At 43.3% G+C, this 15,225-nt stretch overlaps 1 protein-coding gene across 5 annotated transcripts in view; it reads right to left on the bottom strand.

Moving 5' to 3' along the window:
• Window positions 1-15,225, bottom strand: part of srrm3 (serine/arginine repetitive matrix 3) — a 109,819-nt gene that overhangs the window by 93,890 nt on the left and 704 nt on the right. The window contains exon 1 of one of the 5 annotated variants that reach the window (XM_064352201.1): window positions 10,943-11,119. The exons of the other annotated variants lie outside the window; for them this stretch is intronic. The gene's annotated coding sequence lies outside the window, so the exon portion shown is untranslated. Of the gene's footprint in view, window positions 1-10,942; window positions 11,120-15,225 lie in introns of those variants that run through there. 5 annotated transcript variants of the gene reach the window in all.

Below are 15,225 nucleotides of genomic sequence, written 5' to 3'. Positions count from 1 at the left end.
CGCATACACACACCCGCCCAGTCACACCGCACGCACCCGCACACACATACACACACCCGCCCAGTCACACCGCACGCACCCGCACACGCATACACACACCCGCCCAAACACCACGCGCACCCGCACACGCATACACACACCCGCCCAAACACCACGCCCACCCGCACACGCATACACACACCCGTCCAAACACCACGCGCACCCGCACACGCATACACACACCCGCCCAAACACCGCGCGCACCCGCACACGCATACACACACCCGCCCAAACACCGCGCGCACCCGCACACGCATACACACACCCGCCCAAACACCGCGCGCACCCGCACACGCATACACACACCCGCCCAGTCACACCACACGCATACACACACCCGCCCAGTCACACCGCACGCACCCGCACACGCATACACACACCCGCCCAAACACCACGCGCACCCGCACACGCATACACACACCCGCCCAAACACCACGCCCACCCGCACACGCATACACACACCCGTCCAAACACCACGCGCACCCGCACACGCATACACACACCCGCCCAAACACCACGCGCACCCGCACACGCATACACACACCCGCCAAACACGCGCGCACCCGCACACGCATACACGCACCCGCCCAAACACCGCGCGCACCCGCACACGCATACACACACCCGCCCAGTCACACCGCACGCACCCGAACACACATGCACACACCCGCCCAAACACCGCGCGCACCCGCACATGCATACACACACCCGCCCAGTCACACCGCGCGCACCCGCACACGCATACACACACCCGTCCAAACACGCGTGCACACGTATACACACCCGCCCAGTCACACCACCCGCACACACATACACACACCCGCCCAGTCACACCGCACGCACCCGCACACACATACACACACCCGTCCAAACACCGCACGCACCCGTACACGCATACACACACCCGCCCAGTCACACCACACGCACGAGCACACGCATACACGCACCCGCCCAGTCACACCACACGCACCAGCACACGCATACACACACCCGCCCAGTCACACCACACACATACACACACCCGCCCAGTCACACGCACACCTGCCCAGTCATACCACACACACACGCATACACATACACACACCCGCCCAGTCATACCACACGCACCCGCACACGCATACACGCACCCGCCCAGTCACACCACACACATACCACACGCATACACACACCCGCCCAGTCACACCACACACATACCACACGCATACACACACCCGCCCAGTCACACCACACACATACCACACGCATACACACACCCGCCCAGTCACACCACACACATACCACACGCATACACACACCCGCCCAGTCACACCACACACACACGCATACACACACCCGCCCAGTCACACCACACGCACAAGCACAGCATACACACACCCGCCCAGTCACACCACACACATACACACACCCGCCCAGTCACACGCACACCTGCCCAGTCCATACCACACACACACGCATACAAACACACCGCCGCACCAGTCATACCACACCACCCAGTCACACGCATCACGCACCCGCCCAGTCACACCACACACACACGCATACACACACCCGCCCAGTCACACCACACACATACCACACGCATACACACACCTGCCCAGTCATACCACACACACACGCATACACATACACACACCCGCCCAGTCACACCACACGCACAAGCACACGCATACACACACACACGTTCAATTATCCCAACAGGCTCGGGAAGGTCTCTGATTATTTATCGCCGTGGAGACGAATGAAGGTGAGAAAGGTGGCGCCCGCTGTTCCCCGCCCACTTCGACACGCCAGACAGAGACGTGATTCACGACACGGAAAACAGACAAGGGGAGAGAAAGGCCAGAGACCTCTCTTCTTCTTTTTTTGTTACCTTACAGCAGTTCTGCCAACACAGTATGTGCCCAGTATTCAGAATGGGGTCACATCTGTGAATGGCAGCCGCAGAAGAATTCGCATCTCAATCCCCTGAATATTACGGGAAGGAAATCCAATTTTCAGCAGATATGAAATTCAAAGTGTACGTTTAAATCCATCTTCACACTTCCGTCTTTATGCTCCTGTCCTCTCTCTGGAGCTGTAACCTAAATTTGGCTATAAAATTAGAATTCAGGTGTGGCCATTTTGTTTGGTCTGTTTTTGAGCATTCCCATACTGCTGCAATATATTATGAACCAGTCAATACCTTGTTTAACGATGCCTTTATGACACAGACGTATGAATAAAATGAAACATTGCAACTGGATCCACTAAGTTGGCCAGGTCCTCCTTGATAAGGAGGAGTTTTTTTTTTTAAGTGAAATATGGCCAGCGTTAATGTTTAGAAAAAGAAATCAGCTTCTCCTCAGTTAAAATGGCTGTCATCCCTATGGGCCATTTATTACTGAGTAAAACGAATGTAAATATTTTTGTTGACAGAGTACATCTGTTGCTGGTTTTGTTTGAAGAAGACGACAATCACCGAGACCTTTAGTCATTGTTACAAGCACCCATTGAGAAAGCAAAGTACACAAAGGAGACAGCGTCCTCAGTTCAATGTCCTGCAACAGAAGAGAAAAAAGTCTGGAATGATGGATGCTTTCTTTAAAACAAATTCACATCCCTCGCTATCAAACACGGCCATGGACTCGATCAAAAACGTGTCCTTAACTTCGGAATTAGTTTGTTCTTAACTCTCGAGTTAAATGCGAGCGTTAGTGCTTATCTTCAGACACAGTTTGCCGAGCTCAGCCTCCAAGAAAATGATGCCACCAAGCTGGGTTTGTGAGGAAAAAAAAAAAAAAAAAAGGAACACTTTAATTTGTTTGCACATCAAAGTTAAGGGACAAAAGCTGATTAAACCCAGGCCTGGGGAGAGTTCCCGTCAGCCGCGGTGTTTATTTCCAATCCTGTGAAATACAGCACCGCACCGTTTAGGCAATAATTAAACCTGGGAGAGCCGACGCCGCCGTCGCTAAGACGGAGGAAACGCGCGCGTCGCCGCCGTCACCCGTCAACGGCGGCGTGAGATGCCGCCTTCGCCGTCTCTCTCTCTCCGTCTCCCTCTCTTCCTCCCTTCTGGCTTCTGTCCCCCTTTCTCTTCCTGGCCCTCTCCCCTCTTCTCTTTCTTTTGTCTCTCTAATGAGACGCCGCACCTCGCCGGTTACCGGGCGGGCCTCGCGCGGCGCGGTGTGAGCCAGATGGCTCCGGACGACCATTTAGCCGGGGCCAGCTGCTCTGCTCCTCCTCCGCAGATGACAAGAGGCGTCGCTCGATCCTCCTTCGCTCGCGTCACCCCGTCCCGCTCGCCCGAAACCCGAACCCCGGGCCCTCATTCGATCCCCCTTTTTTTTTGTACGCCTGGAAATCGGACACTCTCCTCTTGCATTATTCAGCGGTTGAGCTTGGGAGCGTCCGGACGCCGCGGCCGCACCCTTAAAGTCGAAGGGGAAACCTGGTGCCGCCGCGAATGGATTTTTTTGAAGGTTTCGGTTTGCGACGACGTCGCCTCCGACCGATACCCAGAAAGCGAGCGACTCCGAGCCGGATCTGCGCCCGGAGTCCGGCCCGGTGGTGCTGACTTCGGGCCAGAATCGGCCCAGAATCGGCCTAGATCCGGCCTGGAGTCGCTGAAGGACTGAAGACAGGAACCGAACACCCTGACCGCAGGAGTGATGTCCCTAATGCAGGCACGTGATTGGACCACGCCCTCTCACCCAGGGCTCCAGGTTAAGAGAGGGAGTAGGGAGCGAGCTCACAAGACTGGCAGGCCCGGGCCAGCTGAGATGGCCGCCGTGCGGTGAGTTCAGGAGACGGTGCTCTGTTCGCGCTCCTCGTCCTGCACGTCTGGGTCATGCCCAGGAGGCTCAAGATCTCTCACGAGACGGACGAGATCAAAAGATCATTACTGCATTGCTGTTGCCCGTGCTCTCGCTCTTCCTCCCTCCCTCCCTCCCTCCCTCTTCCAACCCACCCCCTCCTCTCTGTCTTTGCTGGAACTTCAAAGCTACTCTGAAGTTGGGGGGTGGGGTGGGGGAAGAGACAGAGAGAGGGAGGAGAGAGAGAGAGATATAGAGAGAGAGAGAGAAATATTGGTGTTCATTAAAGACTGTGTGTGCCCTTTCTGTTTGGCCATGAACACCCAACCTTTCATCTGAGTTTCAAACAAATTTCCCAGTGCTTCCCGTCAGAAAGCTGATTTATTTCATCTCTCTGAAGTTTTTACGGCACGGAGTTGAATAATGCAGTTTCATCAAATTCCATAATTAAAATAATATTATCGAGGACAGCTCTGAATGGCTTTTGTGGAGATATATAAAGTAGAGGTTCCATTATTTATTTGTATTATGAATAATGCTGCAAACAAAAATGAATAAGTAATAATAAATGTGCAGAAATATGAACAAATGACAGCATATGTGATTACCAGCCCATTAAATAGGACAAACATTAGCATAATGCTCAAAAATAAGGAAATGTAAAAGTAAATCATTTTTACCTTGCAATTACATTCCACTGCAGATAATCCCATCAAACAAGAAAATAATGGTCTTTGAGATGTACAAATTTAATAGTGCTCTCCTGTTTATAATCTTTAACATAAACAAGGAGGATATACAAAGAGAGGACGATTTGAAAGGAGGAGATATATTTCTTAAATATGAAAGATATAATCAAGATGTAAAAACCTTAAATAAATCAAGCCCTCCAAAGAAGTCTGCATAACTCGCCATCATCAAAACTTCATAATACATAATAGGGAATGACACCTGACATAAAATACCACAGAAGTAAATATAAATCAAACCCCTACACTTAACCCTACGGCAGTGCTTGTGGTTTGACATAAACACGCATGAGTGCTTATGAAATGACTATGATTTGATATGATGTTCTTATCTAATATTGAAATAGTAAATGGGCTTCTGGTGGGACATGAAGAATTCTTCCCGGACTCATTGGATTGCACTAAGGTGCCAACTGTTGACCTTTGGGTGGTTGAATGACAGCATAGGACAATTACTGATTCCAATATTAGCACAAAATTCCCCTCCACCGCCCCAGAAATAAAGACAGAGTACAAGGCACACCATATAAAAAGCATCATTTGAGTGGATGCTGGATGCATTTAATGTGTAAAATCGTATCACACTTTTTTCTGTTTTTTTCCTCTTTGTTTTTGGAGAGAGACAGCATGAGATATTTTTAATTTTCACTTTTCAATCTCAAAAGTACATCAAAAAAAAGTTCTTTTCATTTTCACCTTCAGTTATATTCAAACAGATAATACGATTTTATCTTGGACAGGTTGAAGTACCATTAGCACATTTAGCTTCCTGGTGAATTATTATTTTATTTTTTATTTATTATAATAATTATTATTTACCTAATTTTATTTTTTGCAGTCAGCACCAAAACATGCTATATAATAAAACAGCTTTTCACAACTAACCATTTGACCATTTTAGTGCATGGAAACACCTGAAACATCCATGACTGGTTTGAAAGAATGTGATCTCAGGTGATTCTAAGGCTTCATACATATGAATGTCATTCCACACATAAACGGTGGGGAAAAATCGTTTTACACGAAACAGATACACTTGGTTACTCCTAAACCCAGTAACAAATGAGAACAAACATCTATTACCCAAAGTAATAAATACTGCCGCATAATAGAACAGTTAATTGATTAATAAAAAACATGATGTAGTGCTACACTCTTACTGCACTGAAGCAATCTCATTTTTGCACGCAACAAGAAAATACTTCAAAAAGTAAAAAAAAAATAAACAAAAAAAAACTTCCAGTTGAAGAGAAATCATAGCGTATATGGTAATTGTACATTGCAAATGCGGGCATCTGTCCAGAATGCAGATATTTAAAAAACAGCGAGGAGCAGAGAGGTACGTTCTCTCATCTGCGAAGATGGCTTCGGTAAGGCCACGCACAAAATATTAAAACGCTTGCACGTGCGCGCGAGTATCAAAAGCTGCCTGCCGGTCAAAATATCGCGATTCCACATCCTTTCACATTTTACGCAGATACCAATGAAAATTATCATTGAACCGACTGCGAATCCATAAAAAGGCTGGTCACATATGGAATAATTACGTGCTTTAATGAGACGTGTTAGGTTAGCTGTCCGCTCTCTCCGGTGATATGCCCTTAGCTTGGGGGACATGTTTGGAATCTTTTAACCCGCCACTGCCGCACAGAGCTGATTCGCGTTTAGTAACCAAGTGGAATACTACAGACCTGCCGAAACAGGGCTTAACTTTACTGATAGGAATTGTGATTGCAGGCCATTCATCGTAATGATAGAATAGGCCTCATCCATCGTATTGCTCTACACTCTCTACAGGCATGAATCAACCGCGAGCAAACAGTTGAGAGTGCAGTGTTTCCACTGGCACTGTTAAAGCAACAGAACTGCATATCAGGGAGGGGACTGAAAACAGCAGACACCCCCCCCCTGCCCTCCCTGGAAAGAAAGGAGCATCTTAAGAGCATCTTCTTGCGCTTATGTCTTGAATAATTGAGAAATAAATTTTTGCACATTTCTTTTCTGTCTTTTTTCGCCCCAGCGATGAATGGTTTCGATTTCAAACAGGAGGTCAGACCAGACAGGCTTGCAGGAAAAATACGATCAAGTGATGTGGTGGAGGACAAAGCATGTGCTGTGTTTGAATCATATTCTTTTGTGATTTTTTTTTTTAATTGTACATTTTATATGTTATATGTATTCTATTGTTTTATACTAGACACTGTGTTGGCTGCCACCTTGGCCAGGTCCCTCTTGAAAAAAATACTCCGGATCTCAATGGTACTGGTTAAAGTAAATAAATCAATAAATAAATAAATAAATAATCCTTGTGGTAGCTGGAAGCTTCATCTGTGTTTCTGCGCATACACCCCCCCACTGCCATCTCATCCCACTTGTAATTCCCCACCCCTGCCAACACGATATGTCTTTCAGGGAAGTAGGACAGGAGGTAGAAAGCAGCGCTCCGAATCAGGGCACAAAGTGTGGAAGAACAAGGACAGCGAAGGAAAAGAGAGCATCTCTGTAAAGTTCAACGGCAAACAGCTCCTGTAGCTAGAGAGCACAACGTAACAGAAGTCTGAGTCAAGAAAAACAGGAATGTTTGATTATTTTCCAATGACAAATATGCATACTCTCACTCAAACACACGCTCTCTTGTCAACACTTGCATAACACATGTATTACACATTACTCAGCCAGGGAAAAGTGCACTGACACTTCATTTTCCCACCTGAAACTCAAGCCCTTCTGGCCATAGTCCTTTAAGGACTACTTAACCCCTATACCTAAGTGGTTAGACCCTGTTACTATGACACTAAGGCACATTTTAAGTACCCAGTCTGCAGTAATGTTACACTTAAGTGAAAGATATCCAATTAGTCAAAATCCTTATCCAAATACAACATCCAGTCCAAAACCATTTTTAAAAGTCCATATATGAAGGACATAAAAAATGTCCTCCACATTAGCCAGGACAGAATAACAGTCTCAGTTTGAAATAACAGTTTGAGGTGAGACACATTTTAGTAGATTTGGCCATTTCCACAATGCGTTCCATGTTCAGCTGGCTCCACATGCACACTGGTATGCTCGATTATACCCTCCTGACCAATGAATAAACTGGGTGATTGGAAAAGATACAATAAAAGAAGGGAACGGTCACCCCCGTTTCCTGTAAAGTAGACCTTGGTCTGTGAATTTGCTTCATCTTTGAATAAGATCTTTGTGAATGAGGAAAGTTCACAGAGTTCCTCCACGGCATTTTACCGCATGAAGGACAAATGAATCTGTGGATCCTTTCTTTCAATGGGCCAATCCTGACCAATCTAGTTTCCCGAATATTATGAAAGCATTTGCAATTTGTTTTTAAATGCCACGCTCAGGTTCAAGGCCTGCATAACAGTTGCAATCAGGACAGAAATGTTTGCTAGGACAGAAGTATTTGCACACGGTTTATCTCTGCCTGTGTATGAGATCTGAGGATTCAGTGAGTTACGTGCAGCATTAGCATTAGCCAAGCTTCTATAACAGGGTGCATGGAACTGGGTCATTTTCAAACGCTTTCTCCTCTGCTATCTATTCCCAGTCGTAGCCACATGACACACTCTACTCCCATTGCCACTGAGTTGAATCATCCTATTTGGTCTCAGATTTCTTGGGTAGAAATTAGTTTGTCACCTGTGTATTACAGCAGATTGCACTGGGTGGGGAACAGGTGCTGAACGAGAGCATTTTGCTCCATGTGTTGGGGAGCTGTCGACTGTTTGAGAGGGATGTGCTGCAGAACAAGCACCAAGGTGCAGGCCCCCTCTCAATATTTCAAGATCTCCAATAACACGCAAGCGGACGCGTTATGCCTACTGAATTTCAAGTGTAGTTTCCTCCCCGGTTAGCTGTTTTAAAATGAAATACTTTGTTTGCACAGCGTATCTTGTCTCTTGCACCGTCTTATGTGCTTGTTACTACCTATTAAATTTGGGCAATAATTATCATGCCTCTGTGCTTTTGTGTCTTCACTCCAGTTATTATAAAAGACAAATAAAAGAGAATAACTATTTGCTAATGTGAAATGTCTTCCAGTAGTGCTCTGATTAAATCTACAAAATTGTTCTAAAAAATTTGAAGGAATGGAAACAATACACAATGCAGACCAAATATAAATTAAATCACTTACACATCATAAAGGAGCTACACTTGGGCCCAGTTGTGAAAGTGGGTTGCTGTTTATATTGGCCAAATGGTAGGAGGCTAGGGTTTTGAAGAAAAAAGGGATGATAACTTCTATTACATTTTGAAAAAGTTAAATGGTTTCTTTTTGATTGTCAGACACTTATTTGTGGTCAGCATTAAGACAGCAGTTAGGCTACAGAAAAATGGGAAAAAAAACCAGCCCTACACCTTTGAGAGAAGTTGAGTTGAAACCCCACATGCTGCAAGGTTTTTCCATTTTGCACATTTTAGGATGTGTATGATAACACACTATTCATATGCACAGGAGTGCAGTATTTTATAAACAGGCTGAATCCATCCATCTGATATTGTAGACAGACATGAAAATTAAATAGAACTTTCCAAACCATACATGTCAAAAAAAATATTAATTTAAATTATGGATATATGAGGTTTTTTTTTTGAGACACTATTTATTATTGATCTGACTATTTTTAATGATAACAGCTCAGCAGCATTTTATTAACCATATTTATACCAAAAACACACTGTTTCATTATTATTTTTCAAATGTAAACTGGTTTCATTTATGTCAAAAACACCCCCTTGGGAGCACAGTAGACCAGACAGTCTGTAAAATTAATTTCTAATTTGGCATTATAATGAAACATAACACCAAGAATTGAGCCAGCTGTCTCGTTCACTCGCTACAATGTTCTGTGGCGCTATTCAGGATGCACACATAAATTAGGCTCAGCGACACACATTTACCTGTCTTCTCATAGGTAAGGATTGTCAACACAACAAAATGACATGCTCATGCTTTTCACGAGGAAAAGTACTAGCAATGGATGCATTAGTGTGCTAATTACTGGCAATGAAGGAGCACTAGTAGGGCTCATTGGAGCAGGCCCTGATTGTCCACAGAGTAGGCAAAATCACACTGCTTTAACAGCTAAGCACATGTAGCATTAAACAGTCCTTGCGAATTCCCCACACAGTGTGTTCCATTACACCAGAAGCCTACTACAAGGCTTTCACTCTATCATCTATCTCAAGCCCTGCAGGTTGCCTAAAGTCAGCCTGATGGAAAACAAGCCATGTGTGTCCAGTGCTTCTAAGCAGCCAATAGACTTCTACAAAAGTTGTCAGTGAATGCAATCAAACATATGCAGTGCCAACAGAGTTTTGTCATTCAATATTGAAAAAAATCAAGGGGAAATAAAATCATAAAAGATTTGAATAGCTCACACACACACACACATTTATTTCACAATTGCAGACATGCTGTATTCTCGGGTTATCACTAGCTTGGCACATGTGGCATTGAAAGATTGCAAGCGCTATCACATTATTTGAATTTAGCATCCATTAAAAGTAATATGAGACGGACCCGACCAGCCCTTACCAAAGTTAATGTGTTTTGCCAACATACGGCCTGCAGCCATTGAGTAAACACTAATAAATCGTCAAATGGTTTTCGACCCAAATGAATGTGATTGCCATTATAGAGATTTGAGGTACATCTTCGGGTTATTGATAGTTTTGCTGTGCTAACCACGGGATTGACAATGACAATGGCGAGGACTAATTTGCCGAAAATATATATGTATCACACCTTCCCCAAACACCAATATATGACAGAGCTAACGATAGTATATCTCAAAACAAATACGTTGAACGGTATGTTTTTCCGTGACTCAAGTATAAAATATTTTGTTCGACATTTGCTTACTTTCAAATATAAGTTGGACAGCTGAAGCAGCGTTCCTCGTGTTTTTACGATCCATTTGTCTAGTTGGTCATAATCAAATGACAGACTACAGGAGTTTCTCATTCGGATTAAGGTTAATTCAGGGATAGATTACGCTGCCTCTCGAAATAATCACCGTAGATCGTAGGCTAAAAAATGTAGTGCAAAACACAGATGCGTACATCTACCTGGGAGAGTATTTTTTCATAACCTCGCTAAATTGCTTCCCATTCAATCTATAGTTTCGTAATCGCCATATATTTTTAATCCTACAAAAACATTCCCGTGCCGAAATATTCCAACGCAAACTGTTTCTGCAGACAATAACATGTTGGATAATCGGTTTTCTTCTAGCTCCGTTAGCTTGCTAGCTCGCTACCTTCAGATGCAAGTGCTTACTGTCACTAACTTATTGCTGATCCCATACAAAGCGGGGGAAGCTTTTCAGGCGATCTCACCTGCTTCTGTCTCGTAGATGTACTGAGCTGACACGGCGGTCCGCTTTTTATAACAACGGGTATTCGGTTATTCTTCAGATTACTGTTGGTGAGCCGTAGCCTGTAGTTTCGTATCCTCCTAGGCTCCTACACTGGTTTCTCAGGCTGTGTTCAGCACCCTCTCTCTCCCTCTTCAGTGCTGAAGTGCTGGACAGCGCATTAGGCAGGAGCGATAATAGAGGGCGTTGTGCGCAACATATTAAACACCACCCTCTGCAGTATCGGAGGCGTCCTTGCATCTCTTTTATCGTCCAAAAAACACTACCACTTCAATCCGACGCTCGGTAAAAATGTTTTATACTTTGTTCCCTGGGAATTAATTAAACGAAAAAATCCTTTTATTTTAATTATCATGGCTTTGTATGCAGATATAAATCCATGATAATGAATGATAATTGACCAAGCTCCTTAATAATAAGAATAAGAATAAACAGATCTCACCAATCAAGTGACCTCTGGTAAGGATTTGTGAACTTGGATCATAAAGACGGGGCCGGACCCCAACGAAGATTCTATTTGGGAATTTCCATTCTAACCCCACAATGCTCTGCCCAATCATTAAGACTCCAAATGGCAAGAGGTCCGTAAATCAGATTTAGTACCGTTAAAATAGACACACTTTGCACAGCTACAGTTTGTAGTGATTTGCATCGCGGTTAGGAAATGGTTTCCAATACACGATGCAAATCAGCTGCTATGAGCTATCTAGGCGTACTGTGTTAGTCAAATCCATACGCTCGCGCAATCTAGCCGCAGTATGCGGCCATAGGAGCACAGTGAGAGGCTGCTTTCCTATTGTTCGAAGTGTATTTAAACATGCAGCCATCGCTCACATCATCATGTGTACCAAATGCTTGAACGTTTAAACTATTTTTTGACTGTTAAGGAACTTGACTTGCTAGCAAGGTATAGCATTTTTCTATGAACTCATAAAATTAGCAAAACCGTACTGTCGCTTAGAACCATTTTTAGCGCAATGAACACATGGCGGCTTTGAGGTAGGTTTGCCAGATGTCATAAAATGTCGGTCCTTGAAACGTAAATTGAAGAGTTTCAGAGTACAGCTGTAAGAAGTTAACGAGTGATTTGTGATTAATATGGTCTGTGGTAATGAAACATACACCTGGCAACATTGCTTTGTGAACAATCAACGTTCAACACCCCGTTCCCTTTATTATGGCCACTGTCAATAGCTTTTGTAGCCTAAACTTCAAGCTTCACCGTATTAGCCTACTATTGTCGGTCATAAGCCTATAATTTTCTTCAACAACTATAGTGAACATCTGCATCTTTTATGCAACTGTGAAAGCAACCGAAGACTATTAAGGACGTATTGTAGGCATGTCACTGAATTCCGGACATAGAAACAGGTTGTTAGCTGGATTATGCTTGTTACATATATAGTGCATTCAGCCATTTCCTTTTTAAGCAAAGACAGGATTGTTTATTCTAGTTCGCCTGCATCACGCGCATCCACAATCCCAATGTCAAACAGACCAAAGTGCCGAGGGCACTGAGTGTAACGTTTCACAGTCGCCATCTAGTGTAATTTATATGCAACCAGATGTAGAGGGTTGATTCGTTGTGCATTCCCTTTTCTGTGGTTGAGGTTTTTTCCTGAATTATTTCCGTTTTCCATTAGCATCTTACTAATACATGTCCAAATGGGTAGACGGGTAGTCAAGCAGGCACAAAATTAACAATTTCCCAAAACTGCAAAACACACAATGAAATAGTAAATCGAAAAAAAGAAATTTCCAATCGAACTGTTTTCCACTTCTGTAAATCACTCTGGATAAGAACGTTTGCCAAGAGACTAATGTAAACTGACAATGGAATGACTATTCATGGGATGAACGGTCTTTGAAAAGTCAGAAGAATTAATCATTTTTGCATTGGATTTTATTGAAAGAAATGATGTTGCCATACATGTGAAAACATTTTATTGTTTGAGAAGCAATGTGGTGTATACTTGATTTGAGAAACACAAAACAAATGCATCAAAATATGTATACTTAAAGATAGACATTTTAAATGAGATTTATACCAACAGCACAAGATACTTCACTGCAATCCTGAGAAATTACAATAGGAAAGCATTGGAAATGTTATTGAATCTATCTGCAGCGACTATTATAGACATTATCTGGCAAATATTCTGTATTTCAAATATTTTAAGGGAGTGATGGAACTTGGTGGGATTTGAATCTCGACTGTTCTACACCTCAACTGTTCCCGCAACAGTCTAGCTATATAAATGGGAAACTTCTAATATAATCTGGTGCTGCTGATAAGGAGCAGGTAGAAAAAATGGTTGTCAGGATATATTCATCATTTAAAATATTGAATAACTTTTGGTTAGAAATTGATCCCTTCATAAATAGAGAACCTGCCTGCCATGTACTCACTGTTTGAAAATTGAATAGAGCATTGTACCATGACTTCATACTTGTTACATTGGGTAGACCACATGACAATGTCCAAGTTAGGACCTATTGCTTTTGCATCCTTACACTGGCCTAAATGGCAGATTGTCCTCAGATGGTAACAAGCTGGCACACCCACAAACTTTGTTTGGGTGAGAGATGTGGCAGACACACTCAAACCACAGAAAACTGAATTAAATTGCAGATGTATTTGATAAAATATGGAGACCTTTTATAAATTATGCGTCATATCAAGTGGACGACAGGGTGTCTGTCTCCTGAAGAAGAATTTCATTATTGTGTTTTGTATCCTCCTGAAGAAGAATTTCATTATCGTGTTTTGTAAACTTCAAATATAATGGAAGATACTTGGCTGTATCGTGGGCATACAGTCACATAGTATTACTTGTAGCCACAGTGGATAATAATGTTACATGCAGAGTACAAGAACAATGTTAGAATAGATGTATTTTCAGGTCAATTTGTACACAGCTTATATAGAGCATAAAAAAGAACAGCACAATTGAGGAGATTTCCACATAGCTCATTCTGCCAAGACACAGGGTTCCAGAGTGTGGATATTTACTGGGGTCTGGTATTGAATCTTGGCCCTGTCAGTGACTGTGACTGGATGCTATGGAAGGCAGCTTTTGTCCGATAATGTGTATATTCTTTTAAATGTGATATATTTACTGAGAAATGGACACATACTTCATGTACAGTGAGCTCCATAATGTCTGGGACAGGACAAAAACTACGATCCAGGCCAAATGGCCTCAAAACACTTCGTGCGTGAATACTTTGGCATGTCCTCTATCAATGTGCCAAATTTCACAAAAGTCCACGATAAAATATATACCGACTATACAATAAAACATAACATTGATGTGATCTAAGAAAATCCACAAAAATCAACTATAACATGCCACTGTTAGCATGCTAATGTTATAGGATGTGCCATGCTAGCATGTTCTTCCATTGCATGGCTGTAAAAATGATTGCACTAGTATACTGATACTAGCGTAAACATATGCATGAGCTTACTGTTGTCATAAACATTAGCATGCTAGCATTAGCATGTTAATCTTATAGTATACCACTGCTAGCTTATGTTCCCATATGTGTTAGCTTGCATTGTGTTGTCATAAATGCCAGCTTGTTAGCATTAGCATACTAATGTTATCACAGTATACCAATACTAATCTCTAATACTAATGTTCTTGTATGCATTAGCTTCGACTGTGTTCCTGTAAACATTAGAATATTACGCTGACGCCAGCATGTTCACGTTCATATTATCTCAGGGCTGCCAAATCCTGTTCCTGGACATCTACAGTCCTATAGGTTTTTATTTCATCCCTAATTGGGCATACCTGATTCTACTAATTAGCAGCTCAATGAGATCTCCAACTGTTGAATAAGGCGTGATTTGTTGGAGTTGTAGAGAAAATCTTCAGGGCAGTAGATCACTGGAACAGGTTTGATCAAGCCTGTTCCAGGAGATCTACCATCCTGTTGATTTTCACTCCCACCCAAACAAAGCACACCTCATTCAATAGTTATAGATCTCATTGAGCTGCTAATTAGTAAAATCAGGTGTGCCAAATTGGGGTTGAAATGAAACCTACAGGATGGTAGATCCCCAAAAACAGGGTTGGGCAGCCCTGCTGTAAATAATAGCATGTAATGTTGGCACAGCATGCTCATGTTAGCACAGTGTTACATATGCATTGTGCTTAGTTATGTTAGCATAAACAGCAACTACTTGCTAACACTTACACTCAACATTAAGGGCATCCCAAACTGACTTAACATCCC

Source organism: Anguilla rostrata, chromosome 9, assembly GCF_018555375.3.
Source record: "Anguilla rostrata isolate EN2019 chromosome 9, ASM1855537v3, whole genome shotgun sequence".
Classification (NCBI taxonomy): domain Eukaryota; kingdom Metazoa; phylum Chordata; class Actinopteri; order Anguilliformes; family Anguillidae; genus Anguilla; species Anguilla rostrata.
This window is presented reverse-complemented; position numbering and strand designations above follow the sequence as displayed.